Source organism: the organism of the source record quoted next, unplaced genomic scaffold (genome assembly GCF_019419815.1).
Source record: "Pyrus x bretschneideri cultivar Hongxiangsu unplaced genomic scaffold, Pyrus_bretschneideri_v1 Contig50, whole genome shotgun sequence".
Classification (NCBI taxonomy): Eukaryota; Viridiplantae; Streptophyta; class Magnoliopsida; order Rosales; family Rosaceae; genus Pyrus; species Pyrus x bretschneideri.
Genome location: NW_025999788.1, coordinates 1,678,077 through 1,690,385, shown reverse-complemented (window position 1 = coordinate 1,690,385; position 12,309 = coordinate 1,678,077). Strand labels below are relative to the sequence as shown.

General features: G+C 35.6%; 1 long non-coding RNA gene across 1 annotated transcript; it reads left to right on the top strand.

Moving 5' to 3' along the window:
- The first annotated feature begins 4,634 nt into the window (after window positions 1-4,634).
- On the top strand, window positions 4,635-8,396 carry LOC125470556. Its single transcript, XR_007252850.1, has 3 exons — window positions 4,635-6,713; window positions 7,091-7,261; window positions 7,877-8,396. It is a non-coding gene; the product is annotated as an uncharacterized LOC125470556 (long non-coding RNA).
- The last annotated feature ends 3,913 nt before the right edge of the window (window positions 8,397-12,309 follow it).

Genomic DNA, 12,309 nt, shown 5'->3' with positions numbered 1-12,309 from the left:
TATGGAGTCAGTGGTAGAGAAGACTAGGGAGAAAGAAAGTGGTAGCGTGAAGGAGGAGGAGGAGAGGTTTTGGTTTGCACGTCTCTTTAGTTAGGCAGTCACGTCTCATAAAAACTCATCATAGCTCGCCTCCCACGGCAGGGCGGCGCAGAGGACGTTGAAGGCGGTCATAGGCCTGCTCGGAATCTTTTTTGGGCTCAGATCAGAGGCTGGTTTTTGTCTCGGCACTTTGGATCTCCACCCACCTACCAACGCCAACACCCCTACGGCCTAAACCCTATTCAAAAGTACCTAGCTAGGATTTCATAGTATTTTATATTATTTTCTTGGATTTTATTGTTATACTTTATTTGGTGCCGTTCCCGGAATTTTAGATTTGGAATGATGTGGGTGTTTGACCAGGATTCGCCGGCCTTCTTGGGACCTATCTTTTCTGTCCTGTCTGGGTCGACTACCTTCCTGCTTCCTTCCTCCCTCCCCTCTTCCTCCAGTGACAAAACCCACTTGCATTTTATTATTCGACATCTCCTTGGAAATAAAAAAATTTCTACTTCATTTTTACGAGAAATTATAGAAAAAGTCTTTTTATTTCAACTTAATTAAAGTAATAATTCATCAACTAAAAATTCACAACTATTAATTTCTTAACTCATCAAAACGTGCAACTATAGTTCTTTTCGTTAATTCCATCAAAATTCAATTAAAATGAGTCATATTGGAAGAGCTATTTCTACAATTAGACTAGAGATGAGGGATCATTGCATTAATTAGGTTAAAGTTGAAAGACAGTTGCTATAGTTTTTCTCATTTGGTCTTTCATATTTGCCCCTTGATTCAGCCTCACATGTGTGGCGCACGACTCGTTTTGAAGGAAGCTCTAACAGAGTGGACGAAAATGACTATAACTGCACGTTTTGATGAGTCAAGGGACCAATGATCACATATTTTTAGTCGATGGATCATTACTCCAATTCAGTTAAAGTTAAAGGATCATTGCTACAATTTCCTCAATTTTTCATTTCAAGCAATTGTAGCAACTTTTTATTGGAGCTTTGAGAAATCCTAAGTGTACTATCTCAAAGTGGGACTATCTGTAACTTCATAATTTAATGTCAATTCTGATGACAATATTATAAACATTGTGCCAACAACATGAAGTGGTAGAAATTTATGGAGAGTTCCAATTTTGAGAGAGTCTCATTAGCATTTCTCTTAGACGTTTTACTTCAACTTCTTCTTTTCTCGTTATCATTGTATAACACTGCCATAATGATTCAAATCATATATGAGCTTTATTAATACTCATTACAAACAATTAATTAAATATAAATCGTACAGTCACTTAACAGTTATCCAATGAATGAAAATTAAACAAATCAAACGAAATTGAATTGGTTGGTTTTTGTAAAGTCGATCTTTAAAGAGTGTATTTTTACCACCCCCTTTTTAATCTACTTGACTCTCTATTCTAACTAAATAGATATTGAGTTCGATTATGAATGATGAGTTTGATAATGATTATGAATAGTATATTGTATAGGTGACACAAATCTACCTTAAAGTACAATATAATTGCATAAAAAAAATAAAATAATGTTACGCAATTCAAATTTGTAGTTTTTTTTTTCCCCTAAATTTGTAGTTATTTATAAGCTTATTTTTTATCACATCCCTTATAATTTTATTTCAGTCTCACTTTATCCATGAAATTAAAATTATGCCACTTTGCTCTTAAAACTCAATTTTTTCATCGTTCAAACAAACTTAATGATGTGGCATGACTTGGACCCACTTATCTCTGTTGAGATTTGAAGTGTACAAAATAATATTGAAAATATTTAATATTTTGAAACTAAAAGAAAAAAATAAAAATAAAATCAAAATCCTCCTTCCTTCTTCCCCTTCACCTCCGCACCTCCTTACCTAAACTTGCCATGATCCAAACGACCCACCCACTCACCGAAATCAAACTTCTTTCTAACAACTTCCAGAAAAATTCGTTCTCTGTTAAACCCATTTGAAAATTTGAATCAAGAAACCAAAGTTTCATAGGATCGTAAAGAGCCACCAAACCAGACTTTGTTTTATTGTTTCCTTGTTTCCAGTACAATGACCTTGGAGTGCCTGGGTGGAATTGAAAGTTCCTCATCCTCGCTTTCGCGGCGAAAGGGCGATAGCATCCGACATGCACAGAACTCAGGCTCCAGCATTCTTCCCAGTTTTGAACACAAACAATTACTTGTACTAAACTCAATCAAACAACCCAAAATAAAACCACTTCACAAAAGTATTTTAGGCCCAAAACATCAGAGTACTTTTTAATATTATTTTTGCACACATGGCAATGTAATTATAAATATGGCAAACTACGGTCATCTACCATTTTTGGGTTTGGAGAGGCTTTGAGGAATTCCACCCTGCCTCCAGACCACAGTCAAGCAAACTTACTATCTCGGAGCATCGAATCTAGAACCTTCCATATTTTCTTTGTCTTTTTGAGAATCTGAAGTCTGCGCCCTTAACGTTAGGCTACTTGCTGTGGTCAATTGTAATTATAAATAGATGGGACTTAATCATGTCATGTTAGTGGACATAACAGACGTTGTGACGGAACAGGAGAATGTGGCAAAGTGATGCAAAAACTAAGTTTTAGGGGGAAAGTGGCTTAATTTAATTTTAGAGGATAAATCAGTTAATAAAAGAATAGAAAAAGCTTTTATTGTGTCGCTTAAGTTGTATAGGAATTCTTGAAACCAAGAGTTAAGAATAACAAGTTATTCATTACCTAGAATAGAATAACCACTTAGAATACCGAAACAGATTATATTTGTCGAGAAGTGTAAAATTGTATGGATGCGATCCTCGTTGTGCATCTTGATCAATTGGATCGTTTCTTTGTAGATTTCGATGCGAGGCTTTTGTAAAGTAAGATTGAAATGGAATTCAGGAGCATGGATAAAAAATAAGTCTTATTTATGTTCAATAGATAATTAGAAAGATAAAATTACATATTTTTAAGAATATACAAAATTGACGTAGAAAGTGATAGATTATTCCAGCGTCGATATTTTGCACCTATCTTTGTAGAGTGCATACTAATGCTATTCATATGTGCGACTACAGGGTGGGCCCAAATCGATTAGGTTCGACAAGAACTTTCTCAAATCATGACCAACAAAATAAGTTCGTTTAGTAGACTCAGCTAATATATTTTTCTTTTTAATGTTGAAATGATTTAAATCTTCCATTTTCCAATGATTAAAAAAGAAGAGAATACGAGATTTTGTTTCATTTTAACGATCTAATAACCACATTAATGACATGTATTCATAATGTCGTAGGGTTTTGTAGCAAAATTTGAATTGACTAAATCTTGACTGTTGGACAACTCCTTCACTCTTGCCCATTTAACTCAGACAATGTCAATGGAGAAATTTTTTGTGTATCGGAATACACTGGATGCTTAAAAAAAAACTTTGAACCAATTATTTTGTTACAATTTGTGCGCCGAGCTATATTACTGGTATATTGAAAAAAATTTCCAGGATGGGATATATAGGTTAATTTGATGAAACCCATGGAATGGAAATTGCATTTTCCAAGTGATGGTTTACTGCTAAAATTTACTTTCACTATTCTTATCATTCACCTTTTTACTCTTTAGTGAAAAAATGTCCCAAAATTTTTCTTTAAATTCTTAAGATTGACAAATATCCCAAAGTTAAAGTTGTGCGGGATAAGAAAGTGAATAATTAAAAAGAACGTGCCATTGGAAAATGAAGAAAAAAGGCTGGAAATGGAGAATCAAAGAAAGAGCGTGCTAATGGACAGTCATACCTCTGAACAGATTCCCCATCTCCCAGTCCAATTCACCCTCTTCTGTTTCGCATGCTGCTGAGCTGCTCTCTCGTAAAATAAAACAATTTACGTACAACGGATTGCTAGTACACGAATATTTCAAACAAATAATGTAATATCATATAACGTAAAACTCGTAACGAACTCGTTCCATGTGAATCGTTGGGACGAGAGATGAGAAAGAGAGGATGAGAGAACGCAAAGTGTGTACAAATGTATAGGGTAGGGCTGGGGAAAGTGTAGGGTAGGGTTTGGGGATGGAGGGCCAACATTTGCTGTTGGGTGACTTGGATATATTCCTGCCCTTATCGTTAAGCTTGACAACCATATATATTTTAAGTTGATCACACAAGTTGGTACACAGTGTGGGGGCATGTGAACTACTTGAGGTCACATCATCGTATCTATCTTAGCTACTCCACTTCACTTTAGACTTTAGATGGATGGATGGAATGAGCATCCTTTCCGGATCATTTTTGTGAGAATTTCAGAGATTCTTTAATTACGTCCGTTTATTGTATATCTTGTAGTCAGAAATCATTATAAACTTTTTTTATTTAAAATTGAATATAAACAATACCTAATGAAAATTGGTCGCACGATGTACGATGAACGGACGTGATTGGAGGATCCCTAGGATCCTCACAAAGAGGATTCGGAAGGGATCCTCATTTGGATGGATGGATGGTTTGTTATCATATTTTAGTGTTACTGTCAATTTACTACTCTAAATTTTTGTAATTTTCAACATTTGGTACATGAAATTTTTTTTGTCCTAGTTTGGTATATAAAGTCATAATTCTGAGACATTTTCATACATCTGTTAAGTTTTCTGTCAAAATCTTTGTTAACTGATGACGCGGTGCTTGACAATGATTGAGCATCACGTGTCAATTTGGGCCCACGTGGATATTTAAAATTTAAAAATTAAAAAAAAAAAACTTTTCTCTTCATCTTCTTGATGCTGATTTATGATCCCTCCCCCTCCCTTTTCACCTCCCCGACCCATCTCCTCCCTCTCCTCTACCATCTTCACCTCATTTCCCTTCTCTCTCCCTACATCAACCTACACCCAACCCTAATCCCCAAAATTTTGTTCCCCACAAATTTTATTCCTATTTTTGGGCATTTCTTGGATCGAGTTGTCGCGAAAGGACTTGATTTCGGGCGGTCAGAGTTTGGAATCGGAGGCAGGGCAGGGGGATTTGAAAAGGGTGTTAAGCCAAGTTTCAAGAATCTTGACGACGGAGTCGGTGAGGACGTTGGAGTTGTTGATGGAGCAGGAGTTCTGGGTGTTGGAGGGGGTGAAATAAGTGGCGGTGAATTCGCAGGGGAATTTGTTGGCAAACATGCCAACTCTTAGGCCAGTGCAGCAGGTCTTGACAAAATTGGAAGAGGAGACAAGATGTGAAGTCTAGATTATTGTTTGGCTTCCCTTGTCAAATGTTATAAATTGTACCATCATGCTCTAGTTAGATTTATGGTTAAAATGCTACTTTGGGATATGGCTGCTGGAAATATCATCTCAAGAGCTTAACTTCTCTCGTCAAAAGTTTATTCATTCATATGCATTTCATGCCATTATTTCCAATACATTATGTCTAGTGGTTCTATCATGTCAAAACTTCTCACTGCTTTCACATGAGTTGGGCACACACTTTTAAGATAGCCCACATGGGCCATATGACAGCTTTTTCCCAAAAATACGTTTTCAACCCTAGATCTTTCCAGATTGCTTTTGCACATGACATGTGGCTTTTCTTGTCCCATTTCTTATCTGAAACTCAACCCTCTTTATAAAAACCAATCTAGGGTCCATTTGGTTTTTGGGGGTTTGAGATTGGAAATTTTTTGAAAGCTTTATTTTTCATCTTCATCTCAAATCTCCTAGGGGGCGTTTGTTTGACCGGATTAGGGGGAACTGGATTAGACTAGACTGTAGTTCCTTGTTTGGTCTGGACAAGGATTAGGTTTAATGGGATTAAAGAGGACTCGGCTCGACTGAACGTTTCGCTAAACGTTCTTAAGGAGACCCCTCGATTTCAAGTGGACTGCTAGTCCCGTTCTCTCCCCCTCCGATGATCCCTCGTCGTCACCCTTCTCCTTCCCCCTCTCCCTTCTGATTTGCACCTTCGCCCACTCCCTTGGGCCTTCATTATCCCACCCAAAAACCAAAACCCAGACCTCAAACAAAAACTGAAAAACAATCCACTGATTCCCTTCCTTTCTTCTTCGTTCAATTCACTCTCTTTCTCAGCAAAATCGTCATGGTTGCAATCACCAGACGACCATCACCAGAAGCTCGCCATCAATCTCCGCATTCGTACACGACCCAGACGCAAGTCGGGACCGAAAGCATACCAAATGCCTAAGTACCAATTGGGGTTTTCGTCGATGGTGGGGAATAAGCTGAGAAACTTATGAAATTTGGTATTTGAATTTTGTGATCTGTGAGAAACTTGTAAAATTTGGTCCTTATGTTTTGTGATTCATGAGAAGCGGAGGTGGGGTTTGACGGGAAAAGAGGTAGAGGGAGAATGAAGAGAGGTTTGACGGGATGGAGAGGTAGGGTGAAAAATGGTTACAGAGATTGTAGAAGTAAGAAGAATAGGATTCTAAAAAAAAAAGGAAAAAGATAAAGTAATAGTAAAATATTAATTATATATATTAATTTAATATAAAAATAATATAATATTGTAGTCCTGCTTCTTAGTCCGACGCTGCACCAAACACTTCACTAAATTATTCCAGCTTAGTCTAGTCTAAGCCAGTCTAATTTAGTCCCTGAAGTTAGTCCAGTCTGAGATAGTCCGATGCAACAAACGCACCATAGGAGTATTAAGCATATTTTATGGGTAATGTTCTTCATCAAATATTTCTACATCTATCTTTGAAGTTGCTTGCTTAAATTCGTTTTATATGCTCATTTGTTTTGGTTATGAGTTTTACATTTTTAGAAAAGAGTTGATTTAGTTTTGAGCTACCTATTGTGTTCTTCATTGAAACCCTAGCCACAAAACCATGTTCATGCATCAAACACCCAATTACTGCATATTAGATTGTCTTCATGGTTTTGTTTTAATTTGGTGGTCAAGTTCTTCAAGTTTCAAATATTTAAACTGACCCCATTTTCGGATTCTTGTCAATTTCTTCTTTCAACTGTTTGACAGAAGAAATTGACTAGTCATTGAATCTAGATTGCACACTATCATCATTTCCATATCATGTGCAGTTGTGGGTGGTGGTCTCAGTGTCATAAGGTGAAGAGTTCAGGAGGAGTTGTCATCTTGTGAAGACTAGAGACAACACCTTTTTCAGTGCCATAAGGTGAAGAGCTCAGGAGAAGCTGCCACTTCATGAAGACTGAAGGAATCTGTCTCGTGTAAGGCAATGTTGCACAAAGGTAAAACTACTTTATAGACTAGGTCTAGGAATTGAGCTTTGTGTGGTGCTGTGTAAGAATCTTGTTTACACTTATGGATTGGACCAAGTGGTAAGTCCCCCAATTTTTAACCCAGAGGTGGGTTTCTCCGGCCAAAGATGTCTTGCATTCTTTGTCTCTTAAACTTGTCCACATATTTTATTTACTTGCACATGCTTCATGCATCCTATGAATTGTTATTTGATATGTGCTAGAGACTACACTACATATTATAAGCAATGAACCGAATTGTTGTTGACTATGATAACTTGTAGTGAACCAAGTTTGATTTGTAGGTTTGCATTTAATTAACTGACAAATCTGTACTTAGTTGATTTGTGAGCTTGACTAGTCAATCCAGCATAATTTAATTCACAATTGCTTTGTCATTGCTATTTGCATAATTAATCGATATGTAAACATGTTCAAATTTAGGAATTATTGTTGTAACTAATCTGGGCAAACTCTGAATAGTTGAACATATTGGTCAATTAGGATTTGTTCTTGCAACTGCACTTTATATCACTAACTAACTTATAACTAGTTGACTAACTCATTTGACTAGTCTAATGTGTAAAGTTAAATTTTTATTTGCAGGATATTCTGCCTAGTACCCAATTTCACATGAACAGCGAACGACGGCGAGAGAGATGTTGTAGACAGGAAGAGAACTGTGAGTTGCGAGTGGGTTTTGAAGGAAGTTTGCGATCAGGTTTTATTGGGACGTGTGTGTGAGCTGGTTAACGCAGGGGGAGATGCTGCAAACGAGAGGAAAGGAAGAGGTGATGCACTGTATATGGCATTCACCCTCGTCCCCAGAAACGGCCGCATATTTGTTCATTTTTTAATTTTTTTTAATTTCCATGTGAGCCCTTAATGACACGTGGCACCCAATCATTGTTTATATAGGTGCCACGTTACCAGTTAACGACTGACTCAACAACCAGCTTAACAGATGTAGGAAACTAAGAAGAAGTGTGCTATTTCATTACTTGAATCATATTTTTTAGCCCACATGATATGACGGTTGATGGTTAAATATAAGGAATTCAATCATCAACCATCATATCATGTGGTTTACAAAACATGATAAAAAAAAAATGGTCTATATAGCATATTTTCCATATTTTATTTATCAATCAACAATATCATTCATGAGATTTGAACTCATATGATAACATACTTTTGAGAAAAAAATAAAACTTTTTGGAACCAAAAACACGTACGTAGCTAGCTAATTAAATACATGGTGGAGAGATCATACAAATTGAACAATGATTGGGTGATGTTGGATATATAGCAAAGTTTGCACACATTTGTTAATACTTATCCTCACCTCATATTCAGTGAACCACATGGTTTCCGTTAAGTATCTCTATTTCTACTTGTATAATAATGTTTAAAATCCAACGTGCATGGGACCCAATTTAATTTCATGCACTAGGATATATAGAAGGAGGCAGATTGTCTGCCCTCCAGTTATGGTGCCCTCTCCATGCCCTCCTATTCGTGTGGTCACGGTTAAGCCATGTCAATATTTTATATTTCTATTGTTTTTTATCTTATTATCTCTATAAAAAAATAAATATAAAATGTTGACGTGGCTTAACTGTGACCGCACAAAATAGAAAGGCATGAGAAGGGCTCCATATTAGGAGGGCAGACAATCTGCCTCCTATATAGAAACAACAAAAACGACATTACCCTTGCTAAGTTGTGTTGTCTTGTCGTTTGAGTGCTCGAGGCTTCGAGCCAGCACAGATTTAAATTCCAATAAGAGTTTGGTGTAGTGGCGTTTCTTTTCTAATGTGACAATGAGGTTCAAAGATTGTCTTATTATCCTTGTTAGATTTACGTACATGGAATTGAAATAAGAATAAATTGGACTGAGCAATTAACAGGGTTATGAAGGAATTAGAGTGCGCATGAAACAAAAAAATGTACTCCTATAAGTGAATCACAATAAAATTGTTATTAATTGTCAGATATCGAATGAAGAATGAGTTTGGTTAACTTTTACAATATGAACTTTATTTTTCATTGGAAATGTTCATTCCTTTTATCATCATGAGAAATGCTAATGAACACTCTTAAAAGTGATTCTCGCTACCACTTATGTTTTTACCACAATATTTTATGAGAAATGGTAAGGAGATTCTCTTAAAAGTGAGACTCTCCATCACCTCGTATTTTTGGCACAATTTCCGTGCCAACATTATACAACATTGTGCAAAAAAGATGAGGTGGCGGAGAGTCCATGCAGAGTCCGCTCTGAGAGAGACTTAATGAATCGATTTTATATTATGTATTTGACCCTATTCTTAGTTATAATTTATTGTTTATTTTGGTGAATTTTGATACTTTGAATTTTATTTCTAATGTAAGAGATTCGACTTCCTCTTGAGCATAAAGTAATCAAACGAACGAATTTTGGAGCAATTCCAATTGGAGGATGTTCATGAGTCTTTCAAGATGATTGTATCAAAGTTTCAGATTTTTCTATTGAGCCGTTTGACCGTGGCAATGAAATAAAGGCTCAGCGTGCATCTTTTACAGATTGATGTTTCTGGACATTTTGGGTATTTTGGAGGTCAAGATAGCTATTTTGAGGAAGATTCATTTTGAAGATTTGTAGGGGATGAGTTAAGCTTTCAAAAGAGACATTTTAGGACCAAATCGGAGTTGATTTGGTCAGTCAAAAGTCTGATTTTCTGAGAAGTCCAAATTTCAGTTCAAATTGGAAACCTTTTATTTGCTATTTTAATATTTTATTATGTTTCCTAACTTTATTCTAAGACATTTTCTAGGTAGGGTTTTATTTTGTAGTAGTATAAATAAGGCTGTTTAGCCATTAGGGTTTTAGAAAAAAAGGAGGAGAACACGTGCACTACTTTAGAGAGCTTTTGAAGTTTATTTTTAAGGTGTTTTCTTTCCATGTTCTTAATAATATTATGTTTTATGATTGTTCGTAACTAATTTCTTTTGCTAGAGAGATACCTTAGCAAGAATATGTAGTTTCTTTTCAATTTACAGTTTTAAACTATCTAAGTATCTAAGTGATTCGCGACCATTAGGATATTTAGAAAAGTTCCTAAAATTGGCGCTGGTTTCTTATGGTTAATAATTGTATTTCACTTAGAATGAACACCATGTCTTAAGGGTTGCATTGTTTTTTAAAGGGTTTTTCATAAAACTCAATGAGTTTTTCATGTTTATATTTGATCTGACGTCCGAACAGGTTGTATGTTAGATATATATTACGAAAATCTAACCTTCAAAATATGCATGGGTAATTCATAAGTAATTGGAAGAACTACGTAAGATTGTTAAGATGATGGCGGAACCCTAGTGCTTTTACAAATAGTGTCTCTTTGAATTGATTTTCTTTAAATTGATTTTTTTTTATTAAATTCGTTTTTATTATTTTAAATTCTAAAATCAACATTTTTCGAACTTTGTTTTAAATAATTGATTAAGAGTTGGTTTTAAATACAAATTTTTCATTCAATCCATGTGAAAAAGATATTGCTTAAACCGTTTGTACTACAATTACCTTGTTTTCTTATAAGTATTTTTAAGTATTTTTATTTTTATTTGTGCAAACGGTAAAAATCCTATCAAGACTCTTTAGTATTTCTCATGTTTTATAATGATGACATGAAAATTAATGTTAAATTGTGAGGTGACAAAAAATCTATGAAAAATTCTATTTTAAGAGAGTCTCCTGGCATTTCTATTTATCTCATCATCAAAAGATCACGTCCAAAAAATTCATTTTTGAAGACTGAACCATGATTGTGTTTGATTCATATGTATTACCAAACCATTTCCAAAATCCTAAATAATGCGATATGGGTCATTGAAATAGCTACCAACCAGTGTGCTTGACGAGGTTTTGACTTGTTGAGACACTCGATTGAAAACTTAGGTTGGCTAATTTGTCTCAGAAACAAACCAAAGAAAAAGAAAGAAAGGATCAAATTCTAACTGCCTTTCATATATTTTATATATTCACCAACTACTCCTTTGATTTATGCTCTCTGCTTTTTATGTTCGATACTCTGTTAACCATTCTGTCAAGCTTGTCTGGTACACAAAAAATGTCACATGCTCTATAACTGAAATATACTTTTCATCTTGTTGTGTAGAAAATTCACATAAAGATGGCGGCATTCAAAAGAACAAAGAACGAAGAAATCTATAAAATATTGTTATTTATAATTAATTATGCATTAAACTTTTTTGGTGTTCATATTCTTGAAACATGATTTGCAGTAATGATTTGTACTTGTGCGTCTGATCACACTCCGACGGGGGCAGGAACCTTACACACTCTAACAAAAGGTGTGCCTCAAAGTGTTGTTTTATAATTTATTTTCTCAAAAACAAAAAGCCGCCCTATCAATTTTTTATTTTTTGGTTTTTATTTTCTCTGGTATTAAAAATGGGTTCAGATAAGGAGCCTTTGGTGAAGCCAGAGTGCTGTGCAGATAAAGTGAACAGGGTAGAGAGAGAGAGAGAGAGGAGGAGGAGCGTGCGAACTCAGAGATCACCCTTGTAGTTAAGTTGCTGTTGAGACATTGCAAAAGCTGTTAAAAGGACCAAAGCGGGATGAGAAACTTACGATTAGTTTAAAATTGCGGTATATTAAGCTACTACTAGACGTTACGTGTTTTAACTTGCCCGCGCGCCATAATGGTGAAGATACAGATATCCTGACGTCCTGTCGAATACAAGTTTTCTTCAAAACAGAGGGCTACGGGTGCTTTTCCTCGCATGATGCCTCTGAAGGCAGAGATTTCAGAGTTTCCAGATTTCCTGATCAAAGTTCATCACGGATTATGGAGAACTTTTTAATATTTTAGTTTATCATATCTTGGAAGAAGCCCTCAATTGCGGCAGTCCCATAAATTTTTCTGAAAAACAAAGAAGGTAATAATGAGCTCCATTTTTTTAGATCATGATGCTGTCCACCCTATGAATGTGCTACACTGAAATGTTGGGTGAAGACCGGAAGAGGATCAAAACTT